Consider the following 26,567-nt stretch of genomic DNA (forward strand, 5'->3'; position numbering starts at 1 on the left):
CCCCCTCGCTCTGTCTACCCTTTCTGTCCCCCGTCTCTCTGTCGCCCTCACTCTGTCCCCCCTCGCTCTGCCCCCTGTCCCCACTCTCTGTCCCCCCATCTGTTCCCCCTCTCTCTGCCCCCCTCTCTCTGTCCCCTCTTTCTGTCCACCTCTCTCTGTACACCCTCTGTCTGAGACCCTCTCACGGTCCCCCTCTCTCTGTCCGCCCTCTCTGTCCGCCCTCTCTCTCTCCCCTTCTCTCTGTCCTTCTCTCTCTGCCCCCACGCTCTTTCTGTCCCCCACGCCCTCTGTCCCCGCGCTCTCTGTCTCCCGCTCTCTCATTCCCCACTCTCTCTGACCCTGCTTTCTCTGTCCAACTGTCACTGTCACCCATCTCTCTGACCCCCATCTGTCCCCCTCTCTCTGTCCCCCTCTCTCTAACCTCCTATGCCTCCCCTCTTTCTGTCCTCCCGTCCCCCCTCTCTGTCCCCCTCTCTCTGCCCCACTCTCTGTCCGCCCTCTCTCTCTGTTCTCCTCTGTCTGTCCCCCTCTCTGTGTACCCCTCTCACTGTCACCCATCTCTCTGCCCCCATCTCTCCCCCTCTCTCTGTCGCCCCCTCTCTGTCGCCCCCTCTCTGTCGCCCCCTCTCTGTCGCCCCCTCTCTGTCGCCCCCTCTCTGTCGCCCCCTCTCTGTCGCCCCGTCTCTGTCGCCCCGTCTCTGTCGCCCCCTCTCTGTCGCCCCCTCTCTGTCGCCCCCTCTCTGTCGCCCCCTCTCTGTCGCCCCCTCTCTGTCCACCTCTCTCTGTCACTATTCTGTTTCCCAATCTCACTGTCCCCTTCTATATTTCCCCCCACTATCTGCCCCCCTCTCTCTGTCCCCACTCTCTCTGTCCCCCACTCTCTGTACCTGTCCCCACTCTCTCTATCCCCCCGCTCTCTATGCCACCCTGTCTGTCCCCCTCCTCTCTGTCCCCCTCCTCTCTGTCCCCCTCCTCTCTGTCCCCCTCCTCTCTGTCCCCCCTCCTCTCTGTCCCCCCTCCTCTCTGTCCCCCCTCCTCTCTGTCCCCCCTCTCTCTGTCCCCCCTCTCTCTGTCCCCCTCTCTCTCTGTGACCCCTCTCTCTCTGTCCCCCTCTCTCTCTGTCCCCACTCTCTTTGCCCCACCCTCTCTGTCCCTGTCTCTCTCTGCCCCCTCTCTCTGCCCCTCTATCTCTGGCCCTTCTCTGTCTGGCCCCCTCTCACTGTCCATCTCTCACTGTCCCAGTCTCTCTCTGCCCCGCCACGTCCACTCTCGCTTTCCCCCTCTCTGTGCCCCACTCTCTGTCCCCCTCTCTTTTCCCAGTGTCTCTGCTCCCCTCTCTCTGTCCCTCTCTCTGTTCCCCCACTCTCTGTGCGTCTTTCAGTCCCATTTCTCTGTCCCCCTCACGCTGTCCCCCCTCTCTCCCCCTCTCATGGTCCCCCCTCTCTCTGGCCCCCTCTTACTGTCCATCTCTCACTGGCCCAGTCTCTCTCTGCCCCGCCCCGTCCTCTCTCGCTCTCCCCCTCCTCTCTATTCCACCCGCTCTGTGCCCCACTCTCTGTCCCCCTCTCTTTTTCCAGTGTCTCTGTTCCCCTCTCTCTGTCCCCCTCTCTGTCCCCCTCTCTGTCCCCCCTCTGTTCCTCTCTCTGTTCCCCCACTCTCTGTGCCTCTCTCAGTCCCACTTCTCTGTCCCCCCCCACGCTGTCCCCCCTCTTTCTGATCCCCCCTCTCCCCCTCTCATGGTCCCCACTCTCTCTGTCCCCCCTCTCTGTTCCCCCCTCTCTCTGTCCCCCTCTCTCTGTCCCCCTCTCTCTCTGTCCCCACTCTCTTTGCCCCACCCTCTCTGTCCCTGTCTCTCTCTGCCCCCTCTATCTCTGGCCCCTCTCTCTCTGGCCCCCTCTCACTGTCCATCTCTCACTGTCCCAGTCTCTCTCTGACCCCCCGCTGTCCTCTCTCACTTTCCCCCTCCTCTCTATTCCCCCCTCTCTGTGCCCTACTCGCTGTCCCCCTCTCTTTTCCCAGTGTCTCTGTTCCCCTCTCGCTGTCCCCCTCTCTGTCCACCCTCTGTTCCCCTCTCTGTTCCCCCTCACTCTGTCCCCTCTCTCTGTCCCCCCTCTCTCTGTCACGCGCTCTCTGTCCCCCCCCGTCCCTCTCTCTGTCCCTCATCTCTGTCCCCCAACTCTCTGTACACCCCGTCTCTGTCCCCCCTCTCTAAGATCCCGTGCTCTCTCTCCGCCCTCTCTCTGTCCCCCTCTCGCTTTCCCCCTCTCTCTGTACACCCTCTCTCTATCCCCGCTCTCGCTGAACACCTCTCTCTGTCCCCCCCGTCTCCCTCTCGCTGTTCCCACTCTGTGTCCCAATCTCACTGTCCCCCTATGTCTTTTCCGCCCACTATGTACCCCCTCTCTCTGTCCCCACTCTCTCTGTCTGCCTCCTCTCAGTCCCACTTCTCTCTGTCCCTCTCTCTGTCCACCCCTTGCTCCGCCCCTCTCCCTGTCCCCCCTCGCTGTGTCCCGTCTCTCCCTGAACCTCTATCTCTGCCCCCTATGACCCCGTCTCTCTATGTCCCCCATCTCTATGCCCCCGTCTCTGATCCCCCTTCCTCTTTGTCCCCCTCTCTCTGCCCCCCCTCTCTGTCCGACTCTCTCTGTCCCCGCTCTCTCTGTAACTGCTCTCTCTGTCCCTGCTCTCTCTATCCCCGCTCTCGCTGAACACCTCACTTTCCCCCCTCGCTGACCCCCCTCTATGTCCCCGACTCTCTGTCCCCCCATTCTCTGTACGCCTCTCTGTCCCGCCTCTCTGTCCCCCCTTCTCTGTTCCCCCGTGCCCCCTCTCACGGTCCCCCCTCTCTCTGTCCCCCTACTCTGTACACCTTTCTCTGACCCCCCCTCTCACTGTTCCCCCCCTCTCTGTCCCCCCATCCCCCCTCTCACGGTCCCTCCTCTCTCTGTCCCTGTCTCTCTCTGCCCCCCTCTCAGCTGCTCTCTCTCTGCCCCCACTCTCTCTGACCGCCTCTCTCTGTCAATCTCTCACTTTCCCACTCTCTCTCTGCCACCTCTCTCTGTCCTCTCTCGCTGTCATCCTCTCTGTCCCCCACTCTCTCTTCTCCCTCCTCTCTGTCGCCCCTCTCGCTGTGCTCTACTCTCTGTCCCCCTTTCTCTGTCCCCGAGTCTCTCTCCCTGTGTCTCTGTCCCACTCGCTCTGTCCCCCCCTCTCTGACCCCTCTCTCTGTTCCCTCTCTCTCTGTCCCACCTCTCTATGTCGCCCCTCTCTCCGTCGCCCCTCTGTCTATTCCTGCTCTCTCTGTCCCCCTCTATGTTCCCCTCTCTGTCCGCTATCTCTGCCCCCTTCTCTCTGTCCACTTCTCTCTCTGCCCCCCCACACACAGTTAACACTCTCAGTCTCCCTCTCTCTGACCCCTTCCTCTCTGTCCCTTCCTCTCTGTCCCTTCCTCTCTGTCCCCCTCCCACTGTCCCCCTCTCTCTTTCCCCCTCTCTCTGTCCCCATCTCAGTACCCCATCTCTGTCCGCTTCTCGCTGGTTCCCCCACTCTCTGTCCCCGCTCTCTCTGTCCGCCTCTCACTGTCACCCATCTCTCTGGCCCCATCTTTCCCCTCTCTCTGTTACCCATCACTCTGTGACCGTCTCTCTGTCCCCCTCTCTCTTTCCCCCCTCTCTCTGTGCCCTCTGTCTCTGTCCCCCTTCCTCTCTCTCCCCCCTCTCTGTCCCCCTCTCTCTGTCCCCTACTCTCCGTCCCTGTCTCTCTGTGACCCCTTCTCTCTGTCCCCAATCTCTGTCCCCCTCTCTCTGTCCCCACTCTCTTTGTCCCCCTCTATTTGTCCCTGTCTCTCTCTGACGCCCTCTCACTGTCCATCTCTCACTGTCCCAGTCTCCCTCTCCCCCCCCTTCTCTCTCTGTCCTCTCTCGCTGTGCACCTCTCTCTCTCCCCTTCCTCTCTGTCACCCTCTCTCTGTGCTCCACTCTCTGTCCTGCTCTCTCTTCCCAGTCTCTCTGTCCCTCTCTCTCTGTCCCTCTCTCTCTGTCCCCCCTCTCACTGTCCCCCCTCTCTATGTCCCCCTCTCTCTGTTCCCCATCTCTGTCCCCACTCTATTCCCTTTTCTGTACCCCCACCCTCTGTGCATGTCTCTGTCCCGCATCTCTGTCCCCCTTCTCTGTCTCCCTCACACTGACCCCGCTCTTTCTTACCCCCCTCTGTCCCATTCTCATCGTCCCCCTCTCTCTGTCCCTTCTTTCTACCCCCCCCTCTCTGTCACCCCCATTTTGCTCTCTCTCTGTCACCCCATCTCTGTCCCCCAACTCGCTGAACCCCCTCTCTGTCCACCATCTCACTGTCCCTCTGTCTCTGTCCCCTACTCTCTGTCCCCCCTTCTCTGTACACCCTCTCTCTGTTCCCGCTCTCCCCGAACACCTCTCTTTGTCCCCCGTACCTGTCCTCCTCTCTGTCCCCACTCTGTGTCCCAATCTCACTGGCCCCCTCTCTATTTTGCCCCACTATCTGCCCCCTCTCTCTCTGTCCCCACTCTCTCTGTCACCCACTCTCTGTCCCTGTCTCTCTCTGCTCCCTCTCTCTGTCCATCCCTCTCTCTGCCCCCCTCTCTCTGCCTCTCTCTCTGTCCACATCCTCTCTCTCCCCCTTCTCTCTCTCCCTCTCTCTGTCCACCCCTTGCTCCGTCCCCCTCTCCCTGTCCCCCCTCGGTCTGCCCCTCTCTTCCTGAACCACACTCTCTGCTCCCTATGACACCCTCTCTCTCTGTCCCCCCTCTCTCTGTCCCCCCTCTCTCTGTCCCCCCTCTCTCTGTCCCCCTCTCTCTGTCCCCAACCCTCTGTCCCCACTCTCTCAGGCCCCGACTCTCCGTCCCTGTCAAACTGCGCCCCCCTTTCTCTGTCCCCCCTTTCTCTGTCCCCCCTCTCTCTGTCCCCCTCTCTCTGTCCCCCCTCTCTCTGTCCCCCCTCTCTCTGTCCCCCCTCTCTCTGTCCCCCCTCTCTCTGTCCCCCCTCTCTCTGTCCCCCTCTCTCTGTCCCCATCTCTCTGCTCCCGCGGTCTCTGTCCCCTCTCTCTGCCCCCTCTCTCTGTCCTACCTCTCTGCCCCCTTTTTCCGTCCTCCTCTCTCTGTCTCCCAACTCTATGTCCCCGCTCTCTCTGTCTCCGCTCTCTCTGTCCCCCCTCTCTCAGGCTGCATTCTCCCTGCCCCCCCTCAGTACCCCTCTCACTGTCACCCTCTCTCTGTCCCCTCTCTCTGTCCCCCTCTCCCTGTCCCAACTCTCTGTGCCCCCCTTTCTCTGTCCCCTTCTCTCTGTTCCGCTCTCTCTGTCCCCGTCTCTCTGTACTCCGTCTCTCTGTCCCCATCTCTCTGTTCCCGCGGTCTCTGCCCCCTCTCTCTGTCCTACCTCTCTGCCCCCTTTTTCTGTCCTCCTCTCTCTGTTCCCCTAACTCTATGACCCCTCTCTCTCTGTCCCCGCTCTCTCTTTCCCCCCTCTCTCAGGCTGCACTCTCCCTGCCCCCCCTCTATCCCCCTCTATCCCCCTCTCACTGTCCCCACTCTCTTTGCCCCCCTCTCTCTGTCCCTGTCTCTCTCTGCCCCTCTACCTCTGTCCCCTCTCTCTCTGACCCCCTCTCACTGTCCATCTCTCACTGTCCCCGTCTCTCTCTGCCCCCTCTCTCTGTCCTCTCTCGCTGGCCCCTCTCTCTCTCCCCCCTCCTCTCTACCCCCCCCCCGTGCCCCAATGTCTGTCCCGCAATTCTTTCCCAGTGTCTCTGTCCATCTCTCTTGTCCCGCTCTCACTGACGCCCGTCTCTATGTCGCCCTTTCTATGTCCCCCTCTCTATGTCCCCCTCTCTCTGTACCCCCTCTCTGTCCATTCCCCTGTTCCCCTCTCTGTTCCCACACTCTCTGTTCGTCTCTCTGTCCCGCCTCTCTGTCCCACTTCTCTGTCCCCCTCATAATGTCCCCCCTCTTTCTGACCCCCCTCTGTCCCCCTCTCATGGTACCCCCTCTTTCTCTCTCCCCTCTCTCTGTCCCCTCTCTCTCTGTCCACCATCTCACTGCCTCCCTCTCTCTGCCCCCTCTCTCTGTCCCCCTCTCACTGTACACCCTCTCTCTGTCCCCCCTCTCCCTGAACTTCTCTCTCTGCCCCCCGGTCCCCCTCTCCCTGTTCCCACTCTGTGTCCCAATCTCATTGTCCCCATCTCCTTTCCCCCCACTATCTGCCCCCTCTATCTGTCCCCACTCTCACTGTCCCGCACTCTCTGTACCTGTCTCTCTCTGCTCCCTCTCTGTGTCCATCCCTCTCTGCCCCCTCTCTCTGCCACTCTCTCTGTCCGCCTCCTCTCTTTCACCCTCTCTCTCTGTTCCCCTCTCTCTGTCCCCGCTCTCTCTGTCCCCGGTCTTCCTGTCCCTGCTCTCTCTATCCCCGTTCTCCCTGAACCCCTCTCATTATCCCCCCTCGCTGTCCCCCTCTCTGCCCCGCTCTATATGTCCACTACTCTCTGTCCCCCCATTCTCTGTACGCCTCTCTGTCCCGCCTCTCTGTCCCCCCTTCTCTGTCCTCCCTCTCACGGTCCTCCCTCTCTGTCCCCCTACTCTGCACCCATTTCTCTGTCTCCCCTCTCACTGTCCCCCCTCTCTCTGTTCCCCCGTCCCCCCTCTCACGGTCCCTCCTCTCTCTCCCCTCTCTCTCTGTCCCTGTCTCTCTCTGTCCCGCTCTCTGCCGCTGTATCTCTGCCCGCACTCTCTTTGACCCCCTCTCTCTGTCCTCTCTCGCTGTCCCCCTCTCTGTCCCCCCTCTCTCTCTGTGCCCTACTCTCTGTCCCCCTTTCGCTGTCCCCCTTTCGCTGTCCCCCTTTCGCTGTCCCCCTTTCGCTGTCCCCGTGTCTCTGTCCCCGTGTCTCTGTCCCCGTGTCTCTGTCCCCGTGTCTCTGTCCCCGTGTCTCTGTCCCCTTCTCTCTGTCCCCTTCTCTCTGTCCCCTTCTCTCTCTGTCCACTCTCTCTCGTTCCCCCTCTCTCTGATTACCCTCTCTCTGTCCACCTCTCTCTGTCTCCCCTCTCTCTGTCGCCCCTCTCTCTATTCCTGCTCTCTCTGTCCCACTCTCTAACCCCTCTCTGTCCCACTCTCTCTGCCAACTTCTCTCTGCCCCCTTCTCTCTCTGTCGCCCCACTCTCTGTTAATCTCTCTCTGCTTCCCTCTCTCTGTCCCCCCTCTCTCTGTTCCCCCTCGCTGTCCCTCACTCTGCCCCCCAATGACCCCATCTCTCTGTTCCCGTCTCTCTGTTCCCCGTCTCTCTGTCCCCATCTCTGTCCCCACCTCTTTGTCCCCCTCTCTCTGTCCCCTCTCTCTGTCCGCCTTTCTCTGTACTCCCCTCTGTCCGCCCACTCTCTCTGTCACCCCCTCTGTCCCAACCCTCTGTTCCCCCTCTCTGTCCCCCGTCCCTCGTCTTTCCGTTCCCCTTTTTCTGTGCACCCTCTCTATCCCCCACTCTCTGTCCCTCTCTCTCTGTCTCCCCCCTCTGTCCCCCTATTTCTGTCCCCCAGTCTCCCTCTCTCTGTTCCCCTCTCTCTGTCCCCGTCTCTCTGTCCCCATCTCTGTCCCCCTCCCTTACCCTCACTCTCTCACCGCCATGACCCCCTCTCTCTGTCCCCCTCTCTCTGTCCCCCTCTCTCTGTCCCCCTCTCTCTGTCCCCCCTCTCTGTCCTCCCATCTCTGTCCCCCTCTCACTGACGCCCGTCTCTATGTCCCCCTTTCTATGTCCCACTCTCTCTGTACCCCTTCTCTGACCCACCCCGTTCCCATCTCTGTTCCCCCATTCTCTGTTCGTCTCTCTCTCCCGCCTCTCTATCCCACTTCTCTGTCCCCGTCACACTGTCCCCTCTCTTTCTGACTCCCCTCTGTCCCCCTCTCATGGTTCCCTCTCTCTCTCTCCCCCTCTCTCTGTTCCACCCTCTCTCTGTCCCCCCTCGCTGTCCCTCACTCTTTGCTCCCCATTACACCCTTTCTCTGTTCCCCGTCTCTCTGTTCCCCCGTCTCTCTGTCCCCGATATCTGTCCCCATCTCTTTGTCCCACTCTCTCTGTCCCACTCTCTCTGACCCCATCTCACTTTTCCCCCCACTCTGTCCCCCTCTCTCTGTCCCCCTCTCTCTGTCCCCCTATCTCTGTACACCGTCTCTGTCCGCCCACTCTCTCTGTCACCCCCTCTGTCCCCACCCTCTGTTCCCCCCTCTCTGTTCCCCGTCCCTCGTCTTTCTCTTCCCCTCTTTCCGTCGGCCCTCTCTGTCCGCCCTCTCTCTGTCCGCGCGCTCTCTCTGTCCGCGCGCTCTCTCTGTCCGCGCTCTCTCTCTGTCCTCCCCCTCTCTGTCCCCCCCTCTCTGTCCCCCCCCTCTCTGTCCCCCCCTCTCTGTCCCCCCCTCTCTGTCCCCCTCGCTCTGTCCCCCTCGCTCTGTCCCCCTCGCTCTGTCCCCCTCGCTCTGTCCCCCTCGCTCTGTCCCCCACGCTCTGTTCCCCTCGCTCTGTTCCCATCGCTCTGTTCCCCTCTCTCTATCCCCCCACTCTGTCCCCCTCTTTCTGTCCCCCCAGTCTACCTCTCTCTGTTCCTTTCGCTCTGTCCCCCTCTCTCTGTCCCCAACTCTGTCCCCCCTCGCTGTCCCTCACTCTCTCACCCCCATAACCCCTTCCCACTGTCACCCCCTCTCTGTCACTCCCTCTCTGTCACTCCCTCTCTGTACCCCCTCTCTGTACCCCCTCTCTGTACCCCCTCTCTGTACCCCCTCTCTGTACCCCCTCTCTGTACCCCCTCTCTGTTCTCCCTCTCTGTCCTCCCTCTCTGTCCTCCCTCCCTCTCCCCCCTCTACACCACCCCTCACTCTCACTCCTCTCTCTGTCCCCCTCTCTCTCTCCCCCGTCTCTCTGCCCCCCCTCTGTCCCCCCCTCTGTCCCCACCCTCTGTTCCCCCCGGTCCCTCCTCTTTCTGTTCCCCTCTTTCTATTCCCCTCTCTGTCCGCCCTCTCTCTGTCCGCGCTCTCTCTGTCCTCACCTCTCTCTATCCCCCCTCTCTGTCCCCCCGCTCTGTACACCCCTCTCTGTCCCCACGTCTGTCCCACCACCCTGTCCCCAGCCTCGGTTCCTCCCTCTCTGTTCCCCCCTCTGTCCATCCTCTTTCTGTTCCACCCCTTTCTGTCCCCCCTCTCATCCCGCCCTCTCTCTGTACGCCCTCTCTCTTTGTCCCACTCTCTCTGCCCCCCTCTCTGTCCCACTCACTGTTTCCCCATCTCTTTATCCCCCTGTCTCTGTCCCCCTTTTCTCTGTCCCCCTTTTCTCTGTCCCCCTCTTCTCTGTCCCCCTCTCTCTGTCCCCCCCCCCTCTCTCGCCCTCTCTCTGTTCCCCTCTCTCTGTCTCCACTCTCGCTCTCCCCGCTCTTAGTGAGGCACAGAGAGTGGGGCACAATCTGTGCAACTCTCTATGTCCCCATCACTTTGTCCCCATTTTCTCTGTCGCCCTCTCTCTATCTCCGATCTCTCTGTCCCCGCTCTCTCTGCCCTCCTATCGCTTTCCCCCTGTCTCTGTCCCCTCCTCTCTGTCCCCACTCTCTCTGACCCCAATCTCCATCCCTGTCTCTCTGTTCCCCCCTGTCTCTGCCCCCTCTCTCTGTCCCCTTCTCTCTGTCTACACTCTGTGACCCCCTATCTCAGTCCCCCTCTCTCTGTCCCCCTCTCTCTGTCCCCCTCTCTCTGTCCCCCTCTCTCTGTCCCCCTCTCTCTGTCCCCTCTCTCTGTCCCCTCTCTCTGTCCCCTCTCTCTGTCCCCTCTCTCTGTCCCCCCTCTCTCTGCACCCCTCTCTCTGTCCCCCTCTGTCTCTGCCCTCTCTGTCTGCCCCCCCCCTCTGCCCCCTTCTCTGTACACCTTATCACTGTCCCCATCTCTCTGTTCCTGCGGTCTCTGTCCCCCCTCTCTCTGCCCCCTCTGTCTCTCCACCATTTCACTGTCCCCCTCTATCTGTCACCCTCTCTCTGTCCCCCCTCTCTCTTTCCCCCCTCTCTCTGTCTGCCCTCTCCCTGTTCCCTCTATGTCCCTCTCTCTCTGTCCCCACTCTCTTTGCCCCCCTCGCTCTGCCCCTATCCTCTCTGCCCCCTCTCTCTGCCCCTCTATCTCTGTCCCCTCTCTCTCTGACTCCCTCTCACTGTCCATCTCTCACTGTCCCAGTCTCTCTCTGCCCCCTCTCTCTGCCCCTCTATCTCTGTCCCCTCTCTCTCTGACTCCCTCTCACTGTCCATCTCTCACTGTCCCAGTCTCTCTCTGCCCCCTCTCTCTGTCCTCTCTGTCTGTCCCCCTCTCTCTCCCCCTCCTATCTATCCACCCCTCTCTGTGCTCCACTCTCTGTCACACTTTCTCTGTCCCCTTCTCTCTGTCCCCCTCTCTCTCTGTCCCCCTCTCTCTGTCCCCCTCTCTCTCTGTCCCCCCTCTCTGTCCCTACAAATCTGTCCCACCATCTCTGTCCCCCTCTGTCTGTCCCCCTCTGTCTGTCCCGCTCTGTCTGTCCCCCTCTGTCTGTCCCTCTCTCACTCTGTCCCCCTCTCTCTGTCCCCCTCTCTCTGTCCCTCCATCTCTGTCCCCCTCTCGCTGTCACTCCCATGTCCCCCCGCTCTGTCCCCCTCTCTGCCCCCCCTCCCTGTTCCCGCTCTCTGTCCCCCCTCTCTGACCCTCCTCTCTGTCATCCTCTCTCTGTCCCCCCCTCTCTGTCCCCCCTCTCTCTTCCCCCCTCTCTCTGTCCACCTCTCTCTTTCGCCGCTCTCGCTGTCCCCTCTCTCTGTCCCCCTCTCTCTGTCCCCCTCTCTCTGTCCCCCTCTCTCTGTCCGCCTCTCTCTGACACCCTCTCTCTGTGCCCCTCTATCTGTGCCCCTCTATCTGTGCCCCTCTATCTGTGCCCCTCTCTCTGTGCCCGCTCTCTCTGAACACCTCTCTCTGTCCCCCTTTCTCTGTCAGCCTCACTCTGTCCCCCCCTCACTGTCCCTCTTTCTCTGTCCTCCCTCTCGCTGTCCCCCAATCTCTGACATCATCTCTCTCTGTCACACTCCCCCTCCCGCCGTCCTCCTCTCTCGGTCCACCCCTCGCTCCGTCCCCGTCTCTCTGTCCCTCTCTCTCTGCCCCGTCTCCCTCTGTACCTCTTTCACTATCCCCCTTTCGCTGTCCCCCTCTCTGTCCACTCTGTCAGTCCTCCCTGCCCCCTCTCTGTCCCCACTCTCTCTGTCCCCTCTCTCTCTGTCCACTCTCTCTGACCCCCACTCTCTGTAACCCCTCTCTGTTCCCCGGCCCCCCTCTGCCCCCTTACTTTACCATACCTACTTTCCCGTCTCTCTCTGTCCCACCTCTCTGTCCCCTGCTCTCTGTCGCCCCTCTTTCTGTCGCCCCTCTATTTGTCCCTCTCTCTAATCCTGCTCTGACTGTCCTCCTCTCTCTTTCCCCCCTCTCTCTGTCACCCTCTTTCTGTCCCCCCACTCTGTCCCCACTCTCTCTGTCCACCGCTCTCTGTCCCACGCTCTCTGTCCCACGCTCTCTGTCTCCCTGTCTCTGTCCAACTCTCACTGCCCCCTTCTCTCTCACCCCCCTCTGCCCGTATCTCTGTCCCCTCTCTTTGACCCTCACTCTCTTTTCCCCATCTCTGTCCCGTCTGTTCCCCTCTGCCCCGCTCACTTTTCCATACCCTCTGTCCCTTCTCTCTCTGTCCCACCTCTTTCTGTCGCCCCTCTCTTTGTCCCTCTCTCTGTTCCTGCTCTCTCTGTCCTCCTCTGTCACACTCTCTCTGTCCCCCCTTTCTGTCCCCACTCTCTCTGTCGACCTCTCACTGTCCCAGTCTCTCTCTGCCCCGTCTCTCTGTCCTGTCTCGCTGTCCCCCTCTCTGTCCTCCACTCTCTCTCCTGCCTCCTTTCTGCCGCCCCCTCTCTGTGCCGCACTCTCTGTCCCCCTTTCTCTGTCCCCGTGCCTCTGTAAAACTCTTTCTGTCCCCCTCTCACTGTCGCCCCTCTCTATGTCCCCCTCTCTATGTCCCCCTCTCTCTGTATGTCTTTCTGTCCCGCCTGTCTGTCCCCATTCTCTTCCACCCCCCCCACTGTCCCCCTCTCTCTGACACTCCTCTGTACCACCTCTCACAGTACCCCCTCTCTCTGTCCCCTCGCTCTGTCGCCCCTCTCTCTGTCTCCCACTCACTGTCCCCTTCTCTCTGTCCCTCTCTCTCTGTCCCTCTCTCTCTGTCCCCCCATCTCTGTCCCCCGACACTCTGTACCCCCTCTCTCTGTCCGCCCTCTCTATGTTCCCGCGCTCTTTGTCCCCCCCTCTCTCTGCCCCCTCTCTCTGTCTCTTTCTCTGTCCCCCTCTCTCTGTCCCCGCTCTCCCGGCACACCTCTCTCTGTCCCTCTCTCTCTGTCCCTCCTCTCTCTGTCCCCCTCTCTCTGTCCCCCTCTCTCTGTCCCTCTCTCTCTGTCCCCCCATCTCTGTCCCCCCATCTCTGTCCCCCGACACTCTGTACCCCCTCTCTCTGTCCGCCCTCTCTATGTTCCCGCGCTCTTTGTCCCCACCTCTCTCTGTCCCCTCTCTCTGTCTCTTTCTCTGTCCCTCTCTCTCTGTCCCCGCTCTCCCGGAACACCTCTCTCTTTCCCCCTCTCTCTGTCCCCCTCTCTCTGTCCCCACTCTGTGACCCACTTTCACTGACCCCTCTCTCTCTGCCCCCCACTAACTGCCCCCTCTCTCTGTCCCTACTCTCTCTGTACCCAACCCTCTGTCCCTGTCTCTCTCTGCTCCCTCTCTCTGTCTCTCCCTCTCTGCCCCCTCTCTCTGTCCCCCTCCGCTCTGTCCCCCTCCTCTCTGTCTCTCTCTGTCCACCCCTTGCTCCGCCCCCATTCTCTGCCCACTCTCTCTGTCTCCTCTTTCTGTGCCCCTCTCTCTGTACCCCCTCTCCCTGACCCCCTCTCTCGGTCCCCCTCTCTCTCTACCCCCTCTCTCTGTCCCCCCTCTGCCTCCCCACTTTCTGTGCTCCCGGCCCCCCTCTCTGTCCACCCTCTCTCTCTGTCCCCTTCTCTCTCTCCTCTTCTCTCTGTCCCACTCTCTCTGTCCCCCTCTCTCTCTGTCCCCCCCACTCTCTGTCCCTCGTCTCTCGGAACACCCCTCTGTACCCCCTCTCTCTGTCCGCCCTCTCTAAGTTCCCGCGCTCTCTGTCCCGCCTCTCTCTTCCCACTCTCTCTGTCTCTTTCTCTGTCCCTCTCTCTCTGTCCACCATCTCACTGTCACGACTCTCTCTGTCCCGCCTCTCTCTTCCCACTCTCTCTGTCTCTTTCTCTGTTATCACTGTTCCCCCCTCGCTCTGCCCCCCCTCATTTAGTCCACCTCTCACTGTCACCCATCTCTCTGCCCCAATCTGTCCCCGTCTCACTGTCTCGCTCTCTCTGTCCTACTCTCTCTGTCCCCATCTCAGTACCCCATCTCTGTCACCCATCTCTCTGTGACCCACTCTCTGTCCCCCTCTCTCTGTCCCCTTCTCCCTGTGCCCCCTTCCTCTCTGTCTCCCTCTCTCTGTCCCCCTCTCTCTGCCCCATCTCAGTACCCCATCTCTGTACACTTCTCTCTGTCCCCCCACTCGATGCCCCCTCTCTCTGTCCCCCCTCTCTCTGTCTCCCTACTCTCTGTCCCCCCTCTCTGTCCCCCCTCTCTGTCCCCCCTCTCTGTCCCCCCTCTCTGTCCCCCCTCTCTGTCCCCCCTCTCTGTCCCCCTCTCTCTCTGTCCCCTATTTCTGTCCCCCCTCTCTGTCCCCACACTCTCTGTCCACCTCTCACTTGCCCCCTCTCTCTCTGCCCCCACTCTGCCACCTATCTCTGTCCCCACTCTCTCTATACCCACTCTCTGTCCCCCTCTCTCTGTCCCCCTCTCTCTGTCCCCGTCTCTCTGTCCCCCTCTCAATGTCACCCATATTTCTGCCCACCATCTGTCCCGCTCTCTCTGTCACCCATCTCTCTGTGACTCTCACTCTGCCCCTCTCTCTCTGTCCCCTCTCTCTCTGTCCCCTCTCTCTGTCCGCCCTCTCACTGTCTCCCTTCCTCTCTGTCCCCCTCTCTCTGTCCCCCTCTCTCTGTCCCCCCTCTCTGTCCCTATCTCAGTACCCCATCTCTGTCCCAGGGCCTGGGAAATGAATATTCAAGGCTACATGTGTTATCGTAAGGATAGACTGACGGGCAGAGGGGGTGGGGTGGCCTTGTTGGTAAGGGAGGATATTCAGTCCCTTGCGCGGGCGGACCTAGAGTCAGGGGATGTAGAGTCAGTGTGGATAGAGCTTCGAAACACTAAGGGTAAAAAAACCCTCATGGGAGTCATCTACAGGCCCCCAAACAGTAGTCTGGATGTTGGAGGTAAGTTGAATCAGGAGCTGAAATTGGCTTGTCGCAAAGATGTTACTACAGTTGTTATGGGGGATTTTAACATGCAGGTAGACTGGGAGAATCAGGATGGTATCGGGCCTCAAGAAAGAGACTTTGTGGAGTGCCTCAGAGATGGATTTTTAGTGCAGCTGGTGCTGGAGCCGACCAGGGATAAGGCGATTCTGGATCTGGTATTGTGTAACGAACCAGAATTGGTCAGTGACCTCGAAGTGAAGGAGCCATTGGGAAGTAGTGACCATAATACAATAAGCTTCAATCTGCAATTTGAGAGGGAGTGGGTACAATCTGAAGTGACAATATTTCAGTTGAATAAAGGGAAATATGGAGCTATGAGGGAGCAACTGGCCAAAGTTCAATGGTTTAATACCTTAACAGGGAAGACCGTGGAGGAACAATGGCAGATATTTCTGTGTATAATGCAGAAGATGCAGGATCAGTTCATTCCTAAAAGGAAGAAAGATCCCAGGAGGAGACATGGGCGGCCGTGGCTGACAAGGGAAGTAAAGAAACATATAAGGTTAAAAGAGAAAAAGTATAACTTAGCGAAGATAAGCGGGAAAACGGAGGACTGGGAAGCTTTTAAAGAACAACAGAGGATTAGTAAGAAGGAAATACGCAGAGAAAAAATGAGGTACGAAGGTAAACTGGCCAAGAATATAAAGGAGGATAGTAAAAGCTTTTTTAGGTATGTCCAAGGCAAAAAAATGGTTAGGACAAAAATTGGGCCCTTGAAGACAGAAACAGGGGAATATATTATTGGGAACATAGAAATGGCAGAGGAATTAAATGGGTACTTCAGATCTGTGTTCACTGGGGAAGACACAAGCAATCTCCCTGAGGTAACAGTGGCTGAAGGACCTGAACTTAAGGGAATTTCTATTTGCCAGGATTTGGTGTTGGAGAGACTGTTAGGTCTGAAGTTTGATAAGTCTCCGGGGCCTGATGGCCTGCATCCCAGGGTACTGAAGGAGGTGGCTCGGGAAATCGCGGATGCGCTGGTGATTATTTTCCAGAGTTCAATAGAATCGGGGTTGGTTCCTGAGGATTGGAGGGCGGCTAATGTTGTGCCACTTTTTAAGAAGGGTGGGCGGGAGAAAGCAGGAAATTATAGACCAGTTAGTCTGACCTCAGTGGTGGGAAAGATGCTGGAGTCTATTATAAAGGATGAAATTACGGCACATCTGGATAATAGTAACAGGATAGGACAGAGTCAGCATGGATTTATGAAGGGGAAATCATGCTTGACTAATCTTCTTGAATTTTTTGAGGATGTAACTCGGAAGATGGACGAGGGAGATCCAGTGGATGTAGTGTACCTGGACTTTCAGAAAGCTTTTGATAAAGTCCCACACAAGAGGTTAGTGAGTAAAATTAGGGCGCACGGGATTGGGGGCAAAGTACTAGATTGGATAGAGAATTGGTTGGCTAATAGGAAACAAAGGGTAGTGATTAACGGCTCCATTTCGAAATGGCAGGCAGTGACCAGTGGGGTACCGCAGGGATCCGTGCTGGGACCGCAGCTTTTTACAATATATGTAAATGATATAGAAGATGGTATCAGCAATAACATTAGCAAATTTGCTGATGACACAAAGCTAGGTGGTAGGGTGAAATGTGATGAGGATGTTAGGGGATTACAGGGTGACCTGGACAAGTTAGGTGAGTGGGCAGATGCATGGCAGATGCAGTTTAATGTGGATAAATGTCTGGTTATCCACTTTGGTGGCAAGAACAGGAAGGCAGATTACTACCTCAATGGTATCAAATTAGGTAAAGGGGCTGTTCAGAGAGATCTGGGTGTTCTTGTCCACCAGTCAATGAAGGCAAGCATGCAGGTACAGCAGGTCGTGAAGAAGGCTAATAGCATGCTGGCCTTCATAACAAGAGGGATTGAGTATAGAAGCAAAGAGGTGCTTCTGCAGCTGTACAGGGCCCTGGTGAGACCACACCTGGAGTACTGTGTACAGTTCTGGTCTCCAAATTTGAGGAAAGACATTCTGGCTATTGAGGGAGTGCAGCGTAGGTTCACGAGGTCAATTCCTGGAATGGCAGGATTGCCTTACACGGAAAGACTGAAGCGACTGGGCTTGTATACCCTTGAGTTTAGAAGACTGAGAGGGGATCTGATTGAAACGTATAGGCTTATGAAAGGACTGGACACTCTGGCAGGAGGGAACATATTTTCGTTGATGGGGGAGTGCCGAACCAGAGGACACAACTTAAAAATACGGGGTAGACCATTTAGGACAGAGATGAGGAGAAACTACTTCACACAGAGAGTGGTGGCTGTGTGGAATGCTCTGCCCCAGAGGGCAGTGGAGGCCCAGTCTCTGGATTCTTTTAAGAAAGAATTGGATAGAGCTCTTAAAGATAGTGGAGTCAAGGGGTATGGAGATAAGGCTGGAACAGGATACTAATTAGGAATGATCAGCCATGATCATATTGAATGGCGGTGCAGGCTCGAAGGGCAGAATGGCCTACTCCTGCATCTATTGTCTATTGTCTATTGTCTATTGTCTCTCTGTCCATATCTCACTGTCACCCCCTCTCTGCCCCCTCTCTCTCCACCCTCTCTCTGCCTCTCTCTCTGTCCCCGTCTCTCTGCACCCCGTCTCTCTGTCCATAGTCTCTCTGTCCCCCATCTCTCTGTTCCAGTGCACTCTGTCCCCACTTTCTCTGTCCCTCTCTCTGTCCCCATCACTCTGTCCCCATCACTCTGTCCCCATCACTCTGTCCCCCACTCTCTGCCCCCCGCTCTCTTTCGCCTGCTCTTTGTCCCCCTGTCTCTGTCCACCTCTCACTGTCCCCTTCTCTCTGCCCCCTCTCTCTGTCCCTATCTCTGTCCCCACTCTCTGACCCCCACTCTCTGTACCCCTCTCTGTCCACTCTGTCCCCCACTGCCCCCTCACCTTACCATACCCTCTGTACCTTCTCTCTCTGTCTCACCTTTCTGTCCCCTGCTCTCTGTCGCCCCTCTTTCTGTCGCCCCTCTCTTTGTCCCTCTATCTATTACAACTCTCTCTTTCCTCCTCTCTCTTTCCCCCCCTCTCTGTCCCCCCTCTCTGTCCCCACTCTCTCTGTCCACCTCTCACTGTCCCCTTCTCTCTCTGCCCCCACTCTGCCACCTATCCCTGTACCCACTCTCTCTGTATCCCCTCTCTCTCTGTCCATATCTCACTGTCAACCCTTCTCTCTGCCTCCCTCTCTCTGTTTCCCTCTCTCTGACCCTCTCTCTCTGTCCCCCGTCTCTCTGTACGCCGTCGCTCTGTCCCCATCTCTCTGTCCCCATCCCTCTGTTCCAGTGCACTCTGTGCTCAATTTCTCTGCACCTCTCTCTGCCGCCCCTCTCTGCCCCCTTACTCTATCCCCTCGACTCTGTCTCCCGCTCTCTGCCCCCCGCTCTCTGTTCCCGTGTCTCCGTCCACCTCGCACTGTCCCCTTCTCTCTGCCCCCTCTCTCCGCTCCTATCTCGTTCCACTCTCTCTGTCCCCCTCTCTCTTTCCATCTCTCACTGTCCCACTCTCTCTCTGCACTCCTCTCTCTGTCCCCCTCTCTCTGTCCCCCTCTCTCTGTACCCCGTCTCTCTGTCCCCATCTCTCTGTTCTCGCGTCTCTGTCCCCCCACCTCTCTGCCCCCTCTCTCTGTCCTACCTCTCTGCCCCCTCTTTCTGTCCCCCCTCTCTATGTCCCCACTCTCTATGTCCCCACTCTCTTTCTCCCCATCTCTCTGTCCCCGGTCTCTCTGCCCCCTCTCTCTGTCCTACCTCTCTGACCCCTCTTTCTGCCCCCCCTCTTTCTGTCCCTCTCTCTCTCTCTGTCCCCTGCTCTCTCTGTCCCCTCATCTCTTTCCACCCTCTCCCTGTGCCCCATCTGTCCCCCATTCTCTCTGTCTCCCACCTCTCTGTCTCCCCTCTCTGCCTCCCGGTCCTCACGTCTCTCTGTCCCCCTAAGTCTGTCCCCTCTCTCTGTGTCACCCCTCTCTCTGTCCCCCTCTCTCTTCCCCCTCTCTCTGTACCCCGTTTCTCTGTCCCCATCTCTCTATTCCCGCGTTATCTGTCCCCCCACCTCTCTGACCCCTCTTTGTGCCCCCCTCTTTCTGTCCCTCTCTCTCTGTCCCCCGCTCTCTCTGTCCCTCCATCTCTGTCCACCCTCTCCCTGTGCCCCATCTGTCCCCCATTCTCTCTGTCTCCTACCTCTCTGTCTCCCCTCTCTGCCCCCCGGTCCTCACGTCTCTCTGTCCCCCTAAGTCTGTCCCCTCTCTCTCTGTCACCCCTCTCTCTGCCCAACCCAATCTCTGCCCCCTCGCTCTGTCCACCCTTTTTGTCCCCCTGTCTCTCTGTCCCCCTCGATCTGTCCCCCCTCGCCCTGCCCCCTCTGTCCGCACTCTGTGTACCCCTCTCTCTGTACACCCCTCGCTCCATTTCCCCCCTGTCTCTGTCCCACTCTCACTGTCCCCCTCTCTCTCGGCTCCCCTCTCTGCCTCCTCGCTCTATCCACCTTCCCTGTCCCCTGACTCCCTGTCCCCTCTTGCTCCCTCACCTCTCTCCATCCCCCCTCACTCTGCCCCCCTCACTCTGTTCCCCCGTCTCGATCCCCCTCTCTCTGTCCCCTCGTCTCTCTGTCCCCTAAGTCTGTCCCCCTCTCTCTGCCACCCATCTCTCTGCCCCCTCTCTGCCCGTCTCTCTGTCCCACTCTTGCTGTGCCCAACTTCCTTGTCCCCTGTGTCTCTGTCCGACCTCGCTCTTTCCCACCTCTTTCTGTCTCCCACTCTCTCTGTCCACCCCTCCTCTCTGTCCCTCCTCCTCTATGTCCTCCCCTCCTCTCTGTCACGGTGTCTCTGTTCCCCCCTCTCTGTCCCCGTGTCTCTGTCCCCTCTCTCCCTGAACCCCTTTGTCTGCCCAACTTTGATGCCCTCTCTCTGTCCCCCTCTCTGTCCCGTCTCTCTGTTCCACTCGCTCTGTACCCCATCTCTGTGCCCCTTCTCGCTGTCCCCCTCTCTCTGTACCCTTTCTCTCTCTGCCCCCTATCTCTGTCTGCCCATCTCTCTCTGTCCCCGCTCTCTCTGTCCCACCCTCTCTGCCCCCTCTCTCTGTCCACCACTCACCGTCCCCACTCTCTCTGACCCCAATTCTCTATCCCTGTCTCTCTCTGCCCTCTCTCTCTGACCCTTTCTTACTGTCCACCTCTCTCTCTCTCTGGCCCACTCTCCCTGTCCCCCTTCTTTCTGTCCCCCTCCTCTCTGTCACCCCTTTCACTGTGCCACTCTCACTGACCCCCTCTCTGTCCCCGTGTCTCTGCCCCCCTCTCTGTCCCCCTCTCTCTGTCCCCGCTCTCCTTGAACCTCTCTCTCTAACCCCCATGACCCTCTCTCTCTGTCACCCCTGTCTGTGCCCCCTCTCTATGTCCGCCCTCTCTCTGACTTTCCCCTCTGTCTGTCCCACTCACTCTGTCCCCCTCTCGCTGTACCCCCTCTCTGTCCCCTCTGTCTCTCCTCTGCCCCCTCAAATTACCATACCCTCGGTCCCTTCTCTCTCTGTCCCACATCTCTGCCGCCTGCTCTCTGTCGGCCCTCTTTCACGCTCCTCTCTTTGTCCCTCACTCTATTGCATTTCTCTCTATCCTCCTCCCTCTGTCCTACTCACTCTGTCCCCCCTCTCTCTGTCCCCACTCTCTGTACCCACTCTCTCTGTACCCCCCCTCTCTCTGTCCATATCTCACTGTCAACCCTTCTCTCTGCCTCCCTCTCTCTATTTCCCCCTCTCTGCCCCTCTCTCTCTGTCCCCCGTCTCTCTGTACCCCGTCTCTCTGTCCCCATCTCTCGGTCCCCATCCCTCTGTTCCAGTGCACTCTGTGCTCACTTTCTCTGCCCCTCTCTCTGCCGCCCCTCTCTGCCCCCTTACTCTGTCCCCTCCACTCTGTCTCCCACTATCTGCCCCACGATCTCTGTCCTCCGCTCTCTGTCCCCCTGTCTCTGTCCACCTCTCACTGTCCCCTTCTCTCTGCCCCCATCTCGGTCCACACTCTCTGTCCCCCTCTCTCTTTCCATCTCTCACGGTCCCACTCTCTCTCTGCCCCCCCCCTGTCCCCCTCTCTCTTACCCCTCTCTCTCTACCCCGTCTCTCTGTCCCCATCTCTCTGTCCTACCTCTTTGCCCCCTCTTTCTGTCCCTCTCTCTCTGTTCCCCATCTTCATGTCCCCCGCTCTCTCTGTCCCCTCTATCTCTGTCCACCCTCTCCCTCTGCCCCATCTGTCCCCCATTCTCTCTGTCTCCCACCTCTCTGTCTCCCCTCTCTGCTCCCCGGTCCTCACGTCTCTCTATCCAACTATGTCTGTCCCATCTCTCTCTGTCACTCCTCTCTCTGTCCCACCCAATCTCTGCCCCCACGCTCTGTCCTCCCTTTTTGTCCCCCGTCTCTCTGTCCCCCTCGCCCTGCCCCCTCTGTCCGCACTCTCTGTGTACCCCTCTCTCTGTACACCCCTCGATCCATCCTCCCCGTCTCTGTCCCACTCTCACTGTCCCCCTCTCTCTCGGCTCCCCTCTCTGACTCCTCGCTCTAACCACCCTCCCTGACCCCTGCCTCTCTGTCCCCTCTCGCTCCCTCACCCCCTCTCCATCCCCCCACACTCTGTCCCCCTCACTCTGTCCCCCCTCTCTCGATCCCCCCTCTCTGTCCCCACGTCTCTTTGTCCCCTAAGTCTGTCCCCCTCTCTCTGTCACCCATCTCACTGCTCCCTCTCTGCCAGTCTCTCTATCCCACTCTCGCTCTGTCCACCCTCCCTGTCACCTGAGTCTCTGTCCGCTCTCGCTCTTTCCCACCTCTGTCTGTCCCCCACTCTCTCTGTCCCCCATCCTCTCTGTCCTCCCCTCCTCTCTGTCACGGTGTCTCTGTCCCCCTTCTCTGTCCCCGTGTCTCTGTCCCTCTCTCTCTCTGTCCCCTCGACCTGAACCCCTTCTTCTGCCCTCTATCTGTCCCCCTCTCTCTGTCCCGTCTCTCTGTTCCACTCTCGCTGTATCCCCTCTCTGTGCCCCTTCTCGCTGTCCCCCTCCCTGTGTCCCCTTTCTCTCTCTGCCCCCTCTCTCTCCGTCCCCCCTCTCTCTTTCCTTCCCTCTCTGCCCCTATCTCTGTCCACCACTCACTGACTCCAATTCTCTGTCCCTGTCTCTCTCTGCCCTCTCTCTCTGATCCTCTCTTTCTCTCCACCTCTCTCTCTCTGGCCCACTCTCCCTGTCCCCCTTCTTTCTGTCCCCCTCGACTCTGTCACCCCTTTCACTGTGCCACTCTCACTGACCCCCTCTCTGTATCCGTGTCTCTGCCCCCTCTCTCTGTCCCCCCTCTCTCTGTCCCCCCTCTCTCTGTCCCACTCTCTCTGTCCCCCTCTCTCTGTCCCCTCTCTCTGTCCCCCTCTTTCCGTCCCCTCTTTCTGTCCCGCTCTCTCTGTCCACCTCTCTCTGTCCCATTCTCACTGTCACCCATCTCTCTGCCCCTCTATCAGTCCCCTTCTCTGTGTGACACTCTCTCTGTTCCAATTCCTCTCTGTTCCTCCCTCTCTCTGTCCCCTATCTCTCTCCCCCCCCTCTGCCTCCCCTCCTCTGTCCCCACGTCCCCCACTCTCTGTCCACCTCTCTCTGCCCCCGCCTCTATCTGCTCTCTCTCTCTGTCCCCCCCTCTGTCTGTCCCCCCTCTCTCTGTCCATCACTCTCCTTCCCTGTCTCTCTCTGTCCGCCTCGCTCTGTCCATACTCTCTCTGTCCCCCTCTCACTGTCCGCCTCTCTGTCCTCCGTCTCTCTGTCCTCCGTCTCTCTGTCCTCCGTCTCTCTGTCCTCCGTCTCTCTGTCCCCCGTCTCTCTGTCCCCCGTCTCTCTGTCCCCCGTCTCTCTGTCCCCCGTCTCTCTGTCCCCCGTCTCTCTGTCCCTCTCTCTCTGTCCCCACTCGCTCTGTCACCCACTCTCTGTTCCTGTCTCTCTCTGCTCCCTCTCTATGTCCATCCCTCTCTGCCCGCGCTCTCTGCTCCTCTCTCTGTCCACCTCCTCTCTGTCCCCCTTCTGTCTGTCCGTCTCTCTGTCCACCCCTTGCTCCATCCCACTCTCTCTGTCCCCCCGCGCTCTGTCCCGTCTCTCCCTGAAACTCTCTCTCAGCGCCCTATGACACCCTCTGTATCTGTTCTCCCCTCTCTATTCCCCTCTCTGTCCCCCTCTCGCTGTCCCCTTTCTCTGTCCCCGCTCTCTCTGTCCCCGCTCTCTCTGACACCCTCTCTCTGTGCACCCCCTCTGTTCCCATTCTCTCTGTCCCTCACTCTCTGTCCCTCTCTCTCTCTGCGCCCTCTCCCTGTCTCCACTCCCTCTGTCCCCATCTCACTGTCCCCCCCTCTCTGTCCCCCTCTCTGTCCTCCTCTCTCTGTCTCACTCTCTGTACCCCGTCTCTCTGTCCCCATCTCTCTGTTCCCGCGGTCTGTGCCCCCCTCTCTCTGCCCCCTCTCTCTCTGTCCTACCTCTTTGCCGCCTCTTTCTCTCCTCCTCTCTCTGTACCCCCTCTCTATGTCTCCGCTCTCTCTGTCTCCGCTCTCTCTGTCTGCCCTCTCCCTGTCCCACCTCTGTCCCCCTCTCACTGTCCTCCTCTCTCTGCCCCCTCTCTGTGCCTCACTCTCTTTCCCCACTCTCTTTGCGCCCCTCTCTCTGTCCCTGTTTCTCTCTGCCACCTCTCTCTGCCCCACTATGTCTGTCCCCTCTCTCTCTGACCCCCTCTCACTGTCCATCTCTCACTGTCCCAGTCTCTCTCCGGCCCCTCTCTCTGTCCTCTCTGTCTGTCCCCCTCTCGCTCCCCGCTCCTCTCTATCCACCCCTCTCTGTGCCCCACTTTCTGTCACCCTCTCACTGTCCCCCTCTCTCTCTGTCCCCCCTCACTGTCCCCCCATCTCTTTCCCCCACTCTCTGTCCCTCTCTCTCTGTCTCCCTCTGTCTGTCCACCATCTCACTGTCCCCCCCTCTCTCTGTCCCCCCCATCTCTGTCCCCCCCATCTCTGTCCCCCCCATCTCTGTCCCCCCATCTCTGTCCCCCCCATCTCTGTCCCCCCATCTCTGTCCCCCCCATCTCTGTCCCCCCCATCTCTGTCCCCCCCATCTCTGTCCCCCCCATCTCTGTCCCCCCCACCTCTGTCCCCCCCACCTCTGTCCCCCCATCTCTGTCCCCCCCATCTCTGTCCCCCCCATCTCTGTCCCCCCCATCTCTGTCCCCCCCATCTCTGTCCCCCCCATTTCTGCCCCCCCATCTCTGTCCCCCCATCTCTGACCCCCATCTCTGTCCCCCTCTCCTCTTTACCCCCCCGTCCCCCCTCTCTATCCCCCCCCCTCTCTATCCCCCCCTCTCTGTCCCCCTCTCTCTGTCCCCACTCTCTGTCCCCACTCTCTGTCCCCACTCTCTGTCCCCACTCTCTGTCCGCCCACTCTCTCTGTCACCCCCTCTGTCCCCACCCTCTGTTCCCCCCTCTCTTTCCCCCGTCCTGCGTCTTTCTGTTCCACTCTTTCTGTCCCCCCTCTCTGTCCGACCTCTCTCTTTCCGCGCTCCCTCTCTGTCCTCCCCCACTTTGTCCTCCCTCTCTCTGTCCCCCTCTCTCTGTCCCCACTCTCTTTACCCCCCTCTCTTTGTCCCTGTCTCTCTCTGCCCCCTCTTTCTGCCCCGCTATCTCTGTCCCCTCTCTCTCTGACCCCCTCTCACTGTCCATCTCTCACTGTCCCAGTCACTCTCTGCCCCCTCACTCTGTCCTCTCTGTCTGTCCCCCCCTCTCTCTGCCCCTCCTCTCTACCCACCCCTCTCTGTGCCCCACTCTCTGTCACCATCTCTCTGTCCCCCCCTCTCTGTCCCCCTCTCTCTCTCTCCCCCCATCTCTGTCTCCACATCTCTGTCCCCCTCTCGCTTTCCCCCCCTCTGTCCCCCCTCTCTTTCCCACTTTCCGCCCCCTCTCTGTCCCCCCTCTCTGTCCCCCCTCTCTGTCCCCCCTCTCTGTCCCCCCTCTCTGTCCCCCTCTCTGTCACCTCCTCTCTGTCCCCCCTCTCTGTCCGCCCACACTCTCTGTCACCCTCTCTGTCCCCACCCTCTGTTTCCCCCTCTGTGTCCCCCGTCCCTCGTCTTTCTGTTCCCCTCTTTCTGTCCGCCCTCTCTTTGCGCGCTCTCTCTCTGTCCCCCTCTCTCTGTCCCCCTCTCTCTGTCCCCCTCTCTCTGTCCCCATCTCTCTGTCCCCCTCTCTCTGTCCCTCTCTCTCTGTCCCCCTCTCTCTGTTCCTCTCTCTCTGTCTCCGCTCTCGCTGTCCCCGCTCTCTGTGCCCCACTCTCTGTGCCCCACTGTCTGTGGCTACTCTCTCTGTCCCCATCTCTCTGTCCGCATTTTCTCTATCCCCGCGCTCTCTGTCCCCGTGCTCTCTGTCCCCTCCTCTCTATGTTCCTCTTTCTCTGTCCCCTCCTCTCTGTCCTCACTCTCTCTGACCCCAACCTCCATCCATATCTCTCTGTGCTGCCCCTCTCTCTGTCCCCACACTCTCTGACCCATTCTTACTGTCCCTCTCTATCTGTCCCCCCTCTCTCTGTCCCGCTCGCTCTGTGCCCTACTCTCTGTCCCCACTCTCTCTGACCACAATCTCCATCCATGTCTCTCTGTGCTGCCATTCTCACTGTCCCCACACTCTCTGACCCATTCTCACTGTCCCCTCTCTCTATCCCCAATCTCTGTGCCCCCTCTCTCTGTCCCCCTCTCTCTGTCCCCTTCTCTCTCTGCACCCCTCTCACTGTCCCCCGTCTCTCTGTGTCCCGTCTCTCTGTCCCCATCTTTCTGTTCCCGCGGTCTCTGTCCCCCCTCTCTCTGCCCCGTCTCTCTGCCCTACCTCTCTGCCGCTTCGTTCTGTCCTCCTCTCTCTGTACCCCATCTCTATGTCTCCGCTCTCTCTGTCCGTGCTCTCTCTGTCCCCAGTCTCTCTGACCTCGCTCTCTCTGCTACCCTCTCTCTGTCTGCCCTCTCCCTGTCTCCCCTCTGTTCCCCTCTCACTGTCCCCCTCTCCCTGACCCCCCTCTCTGTCCCCACTCTCTCTGTCCCCACTCTCTCTGTCCCCACTCTCTCTGTCCCCACTCTCTCTGTCCCCCCTCTCTCTGTACCCCTCTCTCTCCCCCTCCTCTGTATGCCCCATTCTCCGTCCCCCACTCTCTTCCCAGTGTCTCTGTCCCACTCTCTCTGCCCCCTCTCACTGTCGCCCCTCTCTATGTCACCCTCTCTATGCCCCCCTCTCACTATACTCCCTCTCTGTCCGCACCTCTGTTCACCTCTCTGTTCCCCCACTCTCTGGGCATCACTCTTTCCCGCCTCTTTGTCCCACTTCTCTGCCCCCCTCACATTGTCTCCCCTCTGTCTGACCCCCCTCTGTCCCCCTCTCATGGTCCCCCCTCTCTCTGTCGCCTCTCTCTGTCCCCCCTCTCTCTGTCCCCCCTCTCTCTGTCCCCCCTCTCTCTGTCCCCCCCTCTCTGCCCCCCCCCTCTCTGTCCCACCCTCTCTGTCCCGCGCTCTCTGTCCCCTCCGTCCCTTTCTCTCTGTCCCCCCAACTCTGCCCCCAAACGCTCTGTACCCCCTCTCTCTGTCCGCCCTCTCTGTGTCCCCCTCCTCTGTCATCCCCTCTCTATCCCCCCTCTCTGTTCCCTCCTCTCTGACCCTCTCTCTCTCTGTCCCCCCTCTTTGTCCCCCCATCTCTGTCCCTCTCGCTGTCCCCCCTCTAACCCCCTCTCTCTGTCCCCCTCCTCTGTCATCCCCTCTCTGTCCCCCCTCTCTGTCCCCTCCTCTCTGACCCCCTCTCTATCTTTCCCCTTCTCTTTATCCCCCTCTCTCTGTCTCCGCTCTCGCTGTCCCCACTCTCTGTGCCACAGTCTCTGTCCCTCTCTCTCTGACCCTCTCTCTGTTCCCCTCACTCTGTGCCCCTCTCTCTGTGCCCGCTCTCTCTGACCCCCTCTCTATGACCCCCTCTCTCTGACCCCCTCTCTCTGACCCCATCTCTCTGATCCCCTCTCTCTGTCCCCCTCTCTCTGACCCTCTCTCTATGACCCTCTCTCTCTGACCCCCTCTCTCTGACCCCCTCTCTCTGACCCCCTCTCTCTGACCCCCTCTCTC

Source organism: Chiloscyllium punctatum, chromosome 17 (genome assembly GCF_047496795.1).
Source record: "Chiloscyllium punctatum isolate Juve2018m chromosome 17, sChiPun1.3, whole genome shotgun sequence".
NCBI classification, from domain to species: Eukaryota; Metazoa; Chordata; class Chondrichthyes; order Orectolobiformes; family Hemiscylliidae; genus Chiloscyllium; species Chiloscyllium punctatum.